Consider the following 11,426-nt stretch of genomic DNA (forward strand, 5'->3'; position numbering starts at 1 on the left):
CCTAAAGAAAACAACGGCTAAGGATTTGGCCAAGAAGAAGTCTACTCCTACGGGCAAGATTGGCGCTACTAAGGGGAGTAAGTATAGATTATCTTGACCAAAAAGCAAGAAGACAGATGAAGCAGCCCAAGCTATAGTCGACGCGTTGATCGACCAACTCCCTAACCATATTAGTGTTGGGGCTGCAGCGACCAGGGACAGCGTCACCCTGCGAACATTCACAACTGTTAGGGACGCAACTCCTATCAATATGTTGGCCTTGGTGTGCAGTTATGCAATAAAGGTATCAATAGTTCGCTCCTCTTTTCTTTTATTTGCATGTTATCCTCGCTTCTTACTGACTTTCCATCTTATCTTTTTTTTTTTTTTCTTTTTTTCTTTTTTTTTTTTTAGGCTGCCATAGTGAGCAAGCTTCTCTACAATGAGTACTATGTCACCTTGGAGGGCACTCACAAAGGGTGGCAACTGGCGGAGACGATGAAAGAGATTGCTCTGGCCAGGGCCGAGGTTGTAGAGAAAGAGAAAGAAGCCAGGCAAGCTAAGCTTGACCAGCTCAAAGGGGAAATGGCGACCTTTGGAGTCAAGGAAAAGGAGTTCCTTGAAAAGCTCAACGCGAGTGAGGCTGCTCGAACGAAGGCTGAAGCTAAGGCAATGATGGCTGAGAAGAATTTGGCGCAACAGCAAAGTGCCAATAACAAATTGAATTCCGAGCTTTCCTCGGCTTAAAAGGTTGCTCGAATTGGGAGGCTAAATTCAAGAAATCCTCTCTCGATCTTGCCCAGGAGGTAGAAGGTCAACGGAAGGCCAAAGTTGAGGTTGGGCAACTTAGACTTCAAATTGAGGAGTTGAACAAGGTCATCACTACTCGAGCCTGGCAAACGTTGGTCTTCCTCATACAAAAGCTATAGGAAGCCATCCCTCGATTGACTTCTATTTCCTTCCCCGAGCTTATTAGAAAGAAGTCGAGAGGATAAAGATCAAAGCCCAAGGAATGGCTTACGTCTACTTGGACGACTCCGAGGATGATGGTGAGGGTTAAAAGGAGCTCGAGAAGGTAAAGAGGAGATTGGGCTCAAGCAAGAATTTGAGGATCTGGCTCCCATATCTACACTTCCCTTGGGTGAGGCTCCCAATCTTGAAGAAACTGCTACCATTCCTTTTGTCGAGGAGCTGTCCCTTCTCGCTGAAGACAAGCTCCTTGGATCGGTCGAGGATGATCTCCTTGCTCCCCCAGCTGCCTGAAACAATTTTTTTTTTAGAATGTAATAGAATTCTATTAATGAAAAGAAAATTTTTCAATATATCCTTGTTGAGCAAAGATTTTGTATTTCTACAGAGTCATTTCTGTTATCCCAATCGGGCTTGTAATAAAAGATCCGAATTTGGTCCAAGTTATGCGTAGCTCGCTTCCTGGGGAGTTTTTTTGGATGTGCGCAAGAAATCTTTTGCGATAAGTAACTCTGATTCCGGATCAGTCATCCGTTTCGAGTTTTGGTCAACGGCTTAAGGCTGATTTCCTTTCGATGTGTTTTCCCTTGAAAAAACTTTCAAATTTAACTTCATCGATTTGGGATATTTCACCCTTGTAGAGTTGGATTTTGGCGTGGCTTATTGAGATAAGCTGCCTTTTCCTAGACTCTTTGACTCCGAGTTTTTTTTTTTTTTGGATGCTATTGCGTAGGTCGTGACCTTTGAAGTGACGAATAAATGCTAAACAAATTAAACATTAATAATGAACAAAGAAAATTATGAATAATACCTCTTTTATTGATAAAGCACTTTGGCTGTGAATAGTCTTACATTGAATGATAAAAAGAAAGATATAAACGGAACCCGAGCTGCTTATTGGTAATACCTTCACAAATGCTTGACGTTCTAAGCTTGCAGGATCGCTTCGCCGTTGAGGCATTCCAGGTGAAAAGATCCTAGTGCGAGCTTTTCGGAGATCCTGAAGGGACCTTCCCATTTGGGCGCAAGTGCCCCCAAGTTCGAGTTTTAGGTACCCTGGATGACATTTCTGAGAACTAGGTCGCCCACTTCAAAGTCTCTGTTTTTGACTTTGGTGTTGAAGTATCATTTGGCTTGCTGCTGATATGAGGCAAGCCTTAATTGAGACTTAGTCCGGTGTTCTTCAATTAGATCTAGTCTCAGGCAAAAAATGTCTTTATTTCCTCGTTGAAGACTTCCCTTTGGAACGAACTGATTCTCACCCCAATCATGGTCATTGCTTTACACCCGTATGATAGAAAGAACAAGGTTTCACCTGTCGAACTCCTAGCTATTGTCTTGTAGGACCACAACGCTTCGGGCAATTCTTTGGCCCATCTTCCCTTCAGGGCGTCGAGCTTCTTTTTAATAGTGTGCTTGATGACCTTGTTCATAACCTCTACTTGACCGTTGGCTTAAGGCTGGTAAACAGCGGTAAAGCTCTTCTTGATGCCAAGCTGTTCGTAGAAATATATAAAGTCTTCACTATCAAATTGTTTCCCGTTGTCTGTTATTATAGTATGGGGCATTCCAAACCAACAAATAATGTTTTTGTAGACAAAATCCTTTAGCTTGCTCGATGTGATGGTAAACAAGGGTTCGGCCTCTGGCCACTTGGTGAAAAAGTCAACGGCGACCCTTGCAAACTTAACACCCTCTTTTCCTTGAGGCAAGAGACCAATTAGGTTGATGCCCTAGAGTGTGAATGGCCAAGGGCTTGTCAAAGTAGTCAATTCTTAAGGTAGAGCTCGCAGAGTATCTGCAAACCTCTGGCACCTATCACATCTACGCACATAGTTCGTTGCATCGTAAAAAACTGTTGGCCAATAATACACCTAGCAAAGCACTTTGTAGGCTAGAGATCTACCTCTTACATGGTTTCCACAAATTCCCTCATGGATCTCCCTCAGAACATAATATGCATCTTCATGATGAATACATCAGAGCAGCGGTACATTGAATCCGCATTTGTATAATTTATCATTGATGTAGGTGTACCGAGCTGCCTTTGTGTGGAGTGTTCTAGTTTTAGTTCTTTCTTCTGGTAGTGCACAATCCCTCAGGTAGGTAGTGTACAATCCCTCGAGTAGGTAGCGATTGCATCCATTCAACTGTATCTTCAACTCATTGCTAAAACTAGTCCTTGTGGAGTGGAGATGCTTGGTCTTGGGGGGAACTTAACTAGGATAGAATTAACTTTCTCTTGGTTCATTGTAGAGGCTAAGCAGGCTAATGCATCCACTTACAAGTTCTTCTCCCTTGGGATCTGGAGAATTGTGAAGAATCTGAACTACTTGAGCTCGGTTTCCACTAGCTGGAGGTAGGACGCCATCCTATCTTCCTTCGCTTGGTATTCTCCGGTAATTTGGTGGACTACGAGCTGCAAATCACTATAAATCTTAACCCTATTTCCTTGGCGAGGCAATTCCCTGCGAATAACTCCTCGTACTCAGCCTTGTTGTTGGAGGCAGTGAACCCAAATCTTACTACAGCTCTGATCGGGTTTCCCTCCGGACTTTTGAGTAAGAGCCTCGCCCCTGCCCTTTTCTCATTCGAGGAGTTGTCTACATACAAAGTCCACTGTCATAGGTCATCAAGCTTTGGTTTCTGTTGCTCGACTTCTCCTGAGGTATCTACCCCTAGCGAGCCTGGTTCATCCTCTGGCTAATAGGAGAACTCTGATGTAAAATCTGCCAAAGCTTGACCTTTGATTGTTGTTCTCAAAATATACTTGATATTGTGTTGACTCATTTCCATTGTCCACTTGATCAATCTACCCGATGTCTTAGGCTTTTGCATTATTTTCTTCAAGGGAAAGTTGGTTAGCACGTGAATGAAGTGTGCTTGGAAATAAGGTTGTAGCTTCCTGGCAGCGATGACAAGGGCGAAAACGAGCTTCTCCATTTCAGGGGATCTTGTCTCTGCATCAAACACCCTCTTGCTTACATGATGTACTGGTCATTGCACTCCTCCCTTTTTGTGTACCAATGTTGCACTGATAGCAAACTTTGATACCGATAAGTATAATAGCAATGGCTCACCTTAGACGGGCTTTGACAACAAAAGAGGTTGTCCCAGATGTTTTTTCAGCTCCTAGAAGGCTCTTTCACACTCCTCTGTCCACTTGAAACCTTTCTTCCCCTTCAAGGTCTCAAAGAATGGTAAGCACTTGTCTGTGGCTCGGGAAACAAACCTGTTGAGTGCGGTCACGCGTCCCATCAAACTTTGTACCTGTCTTATGTTGGTTAGGCTTTTCATATCGAGTAGAGGTTGAATCTTCTCTAGGTTGGCTTCTACACCCCTTTGGTTTATGAGAAAGCCCAAAAATTTCCCGAGCTCACTCCGAAAGCACATTTTAAAGGATTGAGCTTCATTCGGTATCTTCTGAGGATGTCAAACATCTCCCCTAGATGCTCAATGTGGCTTTCGACGACCTTTGACTTGACGAGAATGTCGTTGATGTATACCTCCATGGTCTTGCCAATTTGATTGGAGAACATCTTGTTCACCAAGCGCCGATAGGTCGCCTCATCATTCTTAAGGTCAAATGGCATAACCCTATAACAATAAATCCCACGGTCAGTAATAAAAGAAGTATGTTCTTCATTAGGTTGGTATATCCGGATTTGGTTATATCCTGAATATGCGTCCATGAAGTTAAGTAGTGCGTTTACAATTGTCACATCTACTAGCTTGTCGATCCGTGGTAGCAAAAAGTTGTCTTTTGGACAGGTTTTATTCAAATATGTGAAGTCAACGCAAGTCTGCCCCTTGCCATTTGGCTTCTTGACTAGGACAGGGTTGGCAAGCTAATCTGGGTACTTCACTTCCTTGATGAAGTTAATGTTTAGGAGCTTGTCAACTTCATCCTTGAGTGCTATGGAGCGCTCTGTATCCATTGACCTTCTTTTCTGTCTTATTGGTCGAGCTTTAGGATTGATGTTCAGTGTGTGACATATTACCTTGGGGTTGATCCCTACCATATCCACATGCACCCATGTGAAAACATCGAGTTTTTCTTCAAAAACCCCGCCAGATTGTCAACCATGTCTTTGCTTAGGTTGTTGTCGACCTTTAGTACATGAGATGGATCTTCCTTGCTAACACATATCTCTCACAGCTCTTCTGGTTGCCCTATTGTGGGTTCATTTCTATAAATGCAAGGATCAATGGTATCCTCGAGAGGCCCGAGGTTTGGCTTAGATTCTGCAATAACCATTGTTCTCAGGAGCGACCATTTCTATGCAGCATTTATAGCCCGGTTGTAACATTCCCAAGATTCTTTTCTGTAGCTTCTGATTGTCGCCACTCCCCCAGGAGTCAGAAACCTCATTTCTTGGTAGCGCACTGATGTGACTGCACGCAAGTCATCCAAGATCAGCCTTCCGAGGATGACATTGTACGTAGTTGGGAATAGCACTATAAATTCAGCCATCACCGTCCTGATCTTGGGCTCCGTCCCTAGAGTGAAGGGGAGGTCGATTGTCCCCTTGGGAACTAGGTTGTCCCCGGTAAATCCGTAGAGCGGTAAAGGGCATGCCCTTAGGTCTCTCTTTGTGAACCTCATTCCTCGGAAAGCTCCTAAGAAAATGATGTTCGTTGTACTCTCATTATCGACCATTACCCTCTGTACTCAAGCATTGTCGATTTTGGCTGTGATTACGATCGCATCATGATTGTGCCAAGGGGATTCTTCGCATTTCTCGATTGTGAACCCTACTAACTTGCTCTCTTGTCTAGGTCGCTTGGGCCGCTTCTGTTCACAGCTCATTATCTGGGGGACTAAGTCTATTCTTGCCTCCCAAGCATACTGCTCGCGAGCACGCCTTGAGCTCTCTACTATGTCAGGCCCTCGTAGATCATGCCCACCCAGACTTTGTTATTGGCATTTGGTAAAGCTTGTTGGACCTGGTTATGGGTCTGGTTTTGGTCCTAGTATTTTACTCGCCAGGATTTTCGCGAGCTGGTGCCATCTTAACGAATTCCTTTAGGTGGCCCTTTCTTATCAGGTCTTCAATGGCATCCTTCAAAGCCCGACATTCATTGGTGTTGTGCCCAATGTCCCAGTGATATCGATAATATTTTTGCCGATCTCTTCTGCCTAGAGCCCCCCTCATCGTTTTTGGAGCGGGCAATCTCTTTGCCTCACGGGAGACTTCATAGATGTGAGCTATTTCTCGCGTGAGGGGGGTATATTCTGCATATCAAGGGAAGGGCTGCTTGTCCCCGCGGTTGTCTATTCTCTGTCTTTTTTGGGACCTGTTGCGATCCTTATCATTACGGTCTTGAACCCTGCACTTGTGTGATGGGTGATCATGTCACTTGTCTAGGGCTTCTCGCGTTGAGCTTCTGGCTAATGCTGCCAGCGAGCTTTCCACTCGCTAGTGTTTTGAAGTCATTTGGTAAAACTTGGTCAAGCTCACATGATCTTCACTCTAGAGCTCTTTCCATAGCTCTGTGTTTGACTTGATGTCTGCAATTAGCAATGTTCGAATAGACTCCTCGGGTGCATCTGTAACCTTTGCTTGTTCATTCTGGAACCTCGTTAAATACGAGGTCAGTGTTTTGTTTTTCTCTTGATGAATGTTGCTCAAGTAATTAAGGGGCATTGCTAATTGTTTCCTTGCTTGAAATTGTTGTAGGTACATCGAGGAGAAATGATGGAGTTTGTCTTGAGTCTATTGTACCACCTTTTGGCATCCACTACTAATGTGACTATGCATCCCCTACTAATGTGACTGCGAAGCAGCAACACTTCGCCAAGTCACAGACCTGGTGTAGCTCCACAGGTCATTGAAATTGTCGAGGTGGTCTCTAGGATCCCCTCTCTCATCGAATTTACTCTCTAGCGCCCTAAATCCTTGTGGAAGTGGGGCCTGGCAAACCTCTTCCATGAAAGAGGAACTTACTATTTCTTCCACTGCGCCGTTCTAGTGGGCCCTTAGATCATCAAGCATTTTCTGTACGCGATCTAAATCTTCAATATGGTTGCCTTGGCTGGCTCGGTTCAGCCTCACTTCGAGCAAGTGAGTTCACAAGTCCATGGCTTGCAAAGCCCTTCCATTGCGCGCATTAATACGCGAAGTCGAGCCATGATGGCTTGGCTAATAAGTGTTATCATCCTCATCGGTGTGTTGCTCGCGACGTCGGTTATAACCAGAACGTCAGTCATAACCAAAACGTCAGTCACTGCTGGATTGACACACATGACTTGTCTCGCGAGCTTGCAAGGATTGAGTCTATCTCGGGCGTGGGTTAAGACTGGCATGCTAACGCTGGGATATCGTCGGGCGTCTCGGGGGTGACCGTTGCTTTCGTTCTCACCTAGTGGTTGCTTCCCTGGCTGCCTCCCAGGGTTAGTTTGCTCGCGAGACTCATGCTCATGAGTGGAGTGGAGTTTATGACGGCGGGGGTATCGGTTGCCGCTCGATGCTGACGAGTCGGACTGGCCACTTGCTGAATTCATACCTGTTGCGGAGGCATTGACAAAGAGTGGCTGGTCGAGGTTCTAGGTAGTTGGCTGCTAGTTTCTCAACTCAGCCACATTTTGTTGCACCGCCTGTGCAACCATTGTTTTGATCATCTGCATCAGCTGGCCGTTTTTGGGGTTTGACGTCCTTACCCCTTGGTTATTTGTGACGTGCAAAGTTGGCGACATAGATGGTCAACGTCCAACTTCGTCCTATTGCACCTTCTGATGGGTGGTTTCCCCATTTTTGTGGTTTCCGGTGGTAGTCTTTGATTGGGTACACACCATTGCGAGCCTGAATTGAGTAGGTTGTTGTGGTTGTTCGCCGGAATTTCCAAGATGTTGGCAGAGGCCCCTCCTTCTAGCACCAAAATATTGATATGAAAATTCGCACTAATCAGAGAGATCCGATTGACCTTGGTGGAATCGGAATGAATGTGGGCATGATTACGGATAATCAACGATGGGTGAATGATAAGTGCAACAAAGTAAAAGACAATAAAATTTTTAAAGTGGTTCGGCGAGGTAACATCTTATGCGTACATCCATTGTACTTGTATTCGCTGTGAGAGCTTGCAATGAGAGTTCTATGGAAAATTTCTAACCCTTTTTTAATCATTTAAGGGGGTTTATATACAAGGTTTGTACAAAGGAAAGAGCGAAAATAGAGGGGTTATAATTGATTTGAACTGCAATTCTGATATTCTCGCGATTGGGCGTTGTGATTGCATAGAGATTGTTATTAATCGGTCATTCCCATAATATCTAGGATCTGAAATTATCTGGGAATTGATTGAATGATCATTCGGGTTGTTCGCGACTAGCTTGTGTTGGATCAAGCTATATGTCGACGAGCTTATGTTGGGTCGGACAATTGATAGAGTCGGACTGATTCTGGGTCGATCTAATACCTTGAAACTCATCGAGCTTGATGGAAAAATCACACACAACATGGGATATTCAATGAGTCATTAGGATTAGTCGAGATACGCATAAGCTGATCTGAATACCCCAGTTATAAAATAATAATAATAATAATTTGTACAAAGATATTATTTAAATAAGTTATTTGTTAAAATGATTATTATTTTGTTATTTTAACGAGGTCCGGGTGCCATTCTTTTATTATTTGGCGAATTCAATCTTTAGATTAAGGGTTGCTAAAAATTTTAGATTGAGAGAGTAATGAATGCATGTTTATATAACATTATTCTCTTTATATAGTGTTGTATACAGATCGTTATATCTAAAACGTACTTTAGATATTAATTAAAGTATATAATCATCGATCTCTGGCATAGAATGATAATATATATATATATTACTCAATGGATATGTATTTACTCTTTGTAGTAGGATTTTGTACAAGGATAAGAATAATAGTGTTACCTCTTAGACTAGGTATATATTTTCTTTTTCTTCTTAAAATAAATATCCTTTGCCAATAAGAAAGTAGCTTGATTTATAAAATTATAATCACCAAGAAACACAAATTTGATTGGATGATCCTGTTGATGCTTATTCTGTAAAATGCTTTGACTGGTCTAAAAATATTGTTCCTTAAGAATCAACCAATGAATGAATGTTTGATGATGTCAATAATATTAAATATATATAAGCATATTCTTGTTCACCATGCACCTGCACCACTGTTGTGGTTAAAAATATTAAACTATAAATCTCAACAAAAATTTGATTCGATTACACTATACTTTCAATCTCACTTTTCAGATTTTTCCTATACATATAACACTCAATCTCTAAAGTTAATCCCTATAGCATCTACTAAGATCTTCAATTGGTCATCTTTTAAGTTAAAGCTTGTGGATGTAACATTTTGTCAACTACTATTTTCAAGTTCTTCTCTCCAGTGCCTAAGTTTTCTCTTAGTTTGACTGATTTCCTAGCTAGATAGATGGACGAAAACCATCCCTTGAGTATCAAGATTTAGTAGGAACAAATTCAGGAATTTAAGTTAGATTCGACTGGAATAGATAATATCCTATTGGATTTAGTTAGCTCTCAAGAAGTATAGATAGTATGAAGTTTTTAATGTGCAGATGATGAATAAACCGGTGGTTTTTAATGGGCAAAGTTTTTGTGGTGATAGGGTGTGTTGTCGGCGCCGGAAACATACCCTATTTGGCCTTGGTTGTCGACGTCGGCGGTGTAATTTGGGGTGTTTTTGTAAGATTTCAAACTTATAGGGACTTATGGAATTTTTAGGAGTGTTTTTGCCGGATTTCAAACTATTTTACATGATGACATCATTGGTCAAACCAGTTCAATGGGTCAACTCAGGACCCAATCACTTTGCCGGGTTTCAGTCTGAGTTGGGTTTTAAAACCTTGGAATAAACAACTAATTGTTGGTTAAACAAAATGTAAAAATCAGAACTAGTGACTTGTATTTGATCTTTGGTTTGCATGCGTTAAAAAATGTGATACCTCCATATTTAAGATGAACTTGAGTTGGAGTGTATATAAAACCCTTATTTACAAGTAAATTTTATGAGAATCGCTATTGGAAATCTAAGTTAAAAGTTATATGAATGCTAAGTTTATTCTATATCTTTCAAACCCACTTTTTAAAAAGATAACAAATGCACTCTTTTAAGTTAATGAACAAGTGGTAAGATAACTTCCACCTACAAAAAGCATGAGCATAGATTAATTAAGTTGTTATTATGTAATTTGCTTTTGAATTAGAATAACGAAAGAAGAAAGGTACAAAGGAGGTGCATATTGCAAGGTTTCCAAATTGCAACCAATCTCAAAAGAAATTAGTATAATTACATTAATTAATTACTTTAATTACAATTTGGTGGCAAAGCAATTAATTATTTATACAAAAAAATTAGTGGAAAAGTAGTTAGCTTTTTCTCTTGGCACTTGGCATCACATGGGTTCTGGTGGTCCATAAACTAGAGAACATGTGGTCCCTTTGAATTACTTATGGAATTACTAAATATTCTTTTTAATATTTATATTATATAGTACAAATGAAGTTGGTGACAATGAATTACCTTATATTAACATCATTACTTCCCCTTTTAAGAATTATATTATTATTCTTTTTTTTTTTTTTGGGTCTAAAAGCAATCCCCTTTTATAGCATAAATTATTAATAAATATGGTTTATTTATTTATTTATTTTAGTAGATCGAAAATTATATATAGTTCTAAGAAATTGACCTAAACTTAGCTTCATGTATGTTGATGCTTGATATTTGTTTAAGTAGATGTTAAAATTTAAAGTGGTTTAGTGGAGTGTCAGATTAAGTGATCAGGTGATCTAAATAAAAAGTTAGAACCTTTTAAGGAGAGGTCAGGATTAAAAGTTCTGAATATCATTGTGATGCTCTCAAATTAGAACGTTTATAAAGAAAAATAGAACGATCAAGAGATTCGATGATAGTGACTGGTGAAAAGGATTTGAATGCTGAAATCCGTATTCAATTACCAAAATTTCTAAAGATAGGAACTTTGAAGTAGAACAAAATAAGAAGAGAGTATCAGTTAAGAGTTTGTCAACCTATATTTAAGAATTGGAGCCTAGAAGTAGAGGTAGGAATTGTATGATGATGACTTATCACCATTTAGTTAAGTACTATATACCACATGCCATTAGTAGATTGGGTTGCATTTGTTAGAATAACCTTTTCGGGGGCCCAAGAGATATTATGCACATCCCATATTCACATATAAAGGGAAAGTATAAATTCTAGAGGACCTTATTGTCCCCTTTTTACAATGCAACTTTTATTGTAGAGAAAAGATTTTCACTTAACCACCCTTGGATGGTCTGATAGTAAAAGAGGAAAAAAAGATTTCATGAACTTCTGAGTTTAAGTCTTCCCAAACATTAATAAGGATAGTCACTAGAGCTATTATCCGACTAACAATTCTAGAGCCTCAGGGGATTAGTTGAGGTGCGGATAAGCTGATCGGACACCTAGTGATAAAAAAAA

The sequence above is a fragment of the Pistacia vera genome, unplaced genomic scaffold (assembly GCF_008641045.1).
Source record: "Pistacia vera cultivar Batoury unplaced genomic scaffold, PisVer_v2 Contig164, whole genome shotgun sequence".
NCBI classification, from domain to species: domain Eukaryota; kingdom Viridiplantae; phylum Streptophyta; class Magnoliopsida; order Sapindales; family Anacardiaceae; genus Pistacia; species Pistacia vera.